The sequence below is a fragment of the Octopus sinensis genome, linkage group LG4, assembly GCF_006345805.1.
Source record: "Octopus sinensis linkage group LG4, ASM634580v1, whole genome shotgun sequence".
NCBI lineage: Eukaryota > Metazoa > Mollusca > Cephalopoda > Octopoda > Octopodidae > Octopus > Octopus sinensis.
This window is the reverse complement of record NC_043000.1, coordinates 136,194,999-136,198,996: the sequence shown is the minus strand read 5'-3', so window position 1 is coordinate 136,198,996 and position 3,998 is coordinate 136,194,999. Positions and strand designations below refer to the sequence as shown.

The 3,998-nt window shown below is 39.1% G+C and overlaps 1 non-coding gene across 1 annotated transcript; it reads left to right on the top strand.

Moving 5' to 3' along the window:
- The first annotated feature begins 950 nt into the window (after window positions 1-950).
- Window positions 951-1,053, top strand: LOC115211344. Its single transcript, XR_003881612.1, has one exon. It is a non-coding gene; the product is annotated as a U6 spliceosomal RNA (small nuclear RNA).
- The last annotated feature ends 2,945 nt before the right edge of the window (window positions 1,054-3,998 follow it).

The window sequence follows — 3,998 nt, the reverse complement described above, 5'->3', positions numbered from 1 at the left end:
ATAGTTCGACAGCATCCATCAAACTGCTAAACCATGTCAAGCTCTAATATCAATTTTGGTGTGGTTTCTATGGCTGGATGCCTTTCCTAATGCCTACCACTTTGCAATGTGTACTGGCTGTTTTTTTTTTCGTTCTGTGTAGTTCTCAGGGAGATTCAGCATAACACACTGTATGTGACAAAGCTGGCTCTCTGAAATACCAGCACTACTCAGTTTTGCCAGCTGAGTGGAGTGGAGTAACATGGAATAAAGCATCTTGCTCAAAGATACAATGTCCTGCCAGGAATTGAACTCACAACCTTAATAGGATCATGAGGTGACTACCCTAACCACTAAGTCATGCACCATCACAGATATTCTTTTCTCTCTTTCATTTTTTCATTTGTTTCAGTCATTTGACTGTGGACATGCTTGGGCACCACCTTTAGTTGAACAAATTGACTTAACCCCAAGACTTATTCTTTTGGAAGCCTAGTACTTATTCTATTGGTCTCTTTAGCCAAGCCAGTAAGTTATGGGGATGTAAACACACCAACATCGGTTGTCAAGCAATGTTGGCAGGGCAGACAAACACAGACACACAAACATATACACATACATACATACATATATATATATATATATATATATATATGACGAGCTTCTTTTAGTTTCCATCTAACAAATCCACTCACAATTCTTTGGTCGGACTGAGACTATAGAATAAGACACTTGCCCAAGGTGCCATGCAGTGAAACTGAACCCAGAACTATGTGGTTTGAAAGCATGCTACTTACCACACAGCCACTCCTGTGCCTATATGTATATATAGGATGGCAAGGTGGCAGAATCACTAGTGCAGCAGGTGAAATGCCTAGCAGTATTTTGTCCGCTGTTATGTTCTGAATTCAAATTCCACTGAGGTTGACTTTGCCTTTCATCCTTTCAGGGTCAATTAAATAAGTACCAGTAAAGCACTGAGGTCGATGTTCTAAAATTGGAACGATACAGAGAAGATTAGCATGGCCCCTGCGCAAGGATGACACGCAAATTCGTGAAGCAAATTCTTTTTTAAAAGGCGGTGCTCCAGCATGGCCACAGTCAAATGACTGAAACAAGTAAAAGTGTATATATATATGCATATATATATATATATATATATATGAACTTCTTGCAGTTTCTGTCCACGAGATTCACTCACATGTTACAAATCAGCCCTGGGTTTTATTAGAAAGCAACTAAATTATCATGCAGTGGGACTGAACCTGAGACCATGAGGTTCTAAAGTGAATAACTTAGCCACAGTCACGTATGTACCTATATAGGTGCTTGTGCATAAGTGTGGGTGTTTTTAAAGGCATACATACATGTGTACTTGTGTGTGTAGTATCTACATGTAACTCTGCCATCAATTCATAATACTTTTTCAACAAGCAGGTGTTTATCATTTCACTCTACATCTTCATGTCACTGTCACATTTACTATATCCTTTTATACCCAGCATTTTTCTCAGCTCTTCTCTGCTCACCCTTTCAAAAGAATTTAATGTAAAACATCCACCAAATTCATCTCTCTCTCTCTCTTGCATTTCTTCTGCATCCATCAAATTTATCTCTCTTACTCTTAAATTTCTTCTGCCTTCAACAACTATATATAATACACTTCATAAAGTCTAATGTTAGCATGTGCATAGAAACATTTTCATTTGTTACTAACAGGGAGATAAGCTTCCAGGACTTTTCCCACCTTCTATCATACACTCCTCTTACTAGGCCTCTACTGAACCCATCGTCATTATGTAACACTGGTAGAATCAACTTTTTAATTCTTCTAGCAAGATGCTTGAAAGTGCAAATATAAGGCGCAGGAGTGGCTGTGTGGTAAGTAGCTAGCTAACCAACCACATGGTTCAGGGTTCAGTCCCACTGTGTGGCACCTTGGGCAAGTGTCTTCTACTATAGCCCCGGGCCAACCAATGCCTTGTGAGTGGATTTGGTAGACAGGGACTGAGGAGGGCCCATCGTGTATATGTATATATATATGTGTGTGTGTGTTTATGTGTCTGTGTTTGTCCCCCTAGCATTGCTTGACAGCCGATGCTGGCATGTTTATGTCCCCGTCACTTAGCGGTTCGGCGAGGGAAACCGATGGAGTAAGTACTGGGCTTACAAAGAATACGTCCTTGGGTCTAGTTGCTCGACTAAAGGCAGTGCTCCAGCATGGCCGCAGTCAAATGACTGAAACAAGTAAAAGAGTAAAAGAGTAACGAGTATAAACCCACACACTCACACAAACACTCACACACGTGCACGCACGCGCACACACATACATGACGTCACAAACATATACATATTTCTTTACTATCCACAAGGGGCTAAACACAGAGAGGACAAACAAGGACAGACAAACGAATTAAGTCGATTATATCGACCCCAGTGCATAACTGGTACTTATTTAATCGACCCCGAAAGGATGAAAGGCAAAGTCGATCTCGGCGGAATTTGAACTCAGAATGTAGTGGCGGGCGAAAGACGAATTACGGTTATGCATTTCGCCCAGCATGCTAACGTTTCTGCCAGCTCATCACAAACATATACCACCACTACTACCACCACCACTACCACCACAATCATCATCATCATTTTAATGTCCACTTTTTCATGCTTACATTTTTCCTTGGCTTGTTGTTGCCAACCCTTGCTTGATTACAAGTAAGGTAGTATTTCCTCATGATGTGTGAGGGTGACACTCATTTACAGCTGCCAAGTGATGTCAACACAAGGAAGCAAACACGAATGCATCATACACATAGATACACACATACACACACACACAAATACATCATACACATAGAAATGTTTACATCCAACTTATATCGTGGATATTATTTAGATTATTTACATTATTTACATTCGACAGATATTTGTCCTCATCTTGTTTTTGTTGTTAACACAACGTTTTGGCTGATATATGCTCCAGCCTTCTTGGGTGTCTTGGAGAAATTTCAAACCTGGGTTCTCATTCCTAAGGTATTCTTTGATGTTAGAATGGTTGTATACTGTCAATTTAACATGACAGTAGAGGATTACACCACCGCTGTTTAGCCCTAGGAAGCATCGACGTTTCCTGGTGGTGTAATCCCCTACTGTCATGTTAAATTGACAGTATACAACCATTCTATCGCCCCACCACCGTACATATCTCTATGAGATATTTAGAAATTTAATATTTCTGATTTTGGTCTTTGATGTTATTATTATTATTAACAACAAACAAGATGAGGACAAATATCCGTCAAATGTAAATAATGTAAATAATGTACATAATACCTCATCTCTTAAATATAGAACTGTATTATATTGTGAATGTTTTGTTACAACACTATATACAACATTATTAGCCTTGTGAGATCCTCTCACATAGGCATTTGGTGCATAAAATAACACACACAGATAAGAATCATCTGTCATCGGGTCCTGTGACAGACACCTCTCATCTGCTACAATCTCTGTGTGTTCTTTTATGTACTAAGTACCTATATGAGGGTATCTCTCAAGGTTAATAATTCAGTATTCAGTCTTCTAACAAAACATCCATGTTAAGGTGGTTAGGAAGATTACCCTTTGGTATGTGTGTGTGCATACATACGTTCACATGTGTGTGTGTGTGTGTATGTGTGTGTGTGAGACATGCTTTTTCAATTTTTGTGTACCAAATATAATCACAAATCTTTTCTTGGCACAGGGCTATAGTAGATGACATGCTCACGGTGCCACACTATGGATTGAACCTAAAATCAAACAGTTTGCAAGCAAACTCCTTAACAACCCAGCCTTATGTCAATATAAAACATATCAGCCCATGGGGAAATTTTACCTTGTTTGGAAGAGATTGAAGATTGACAATAGGAAGGGCATCCAGCCATAGAAAATTTGCCTCAACAAATTGTTTCTATTTCATTCAAGCATGAAAAATGAATATTAAAGGGTGATGATGATGAAAATGATAATGATATGTG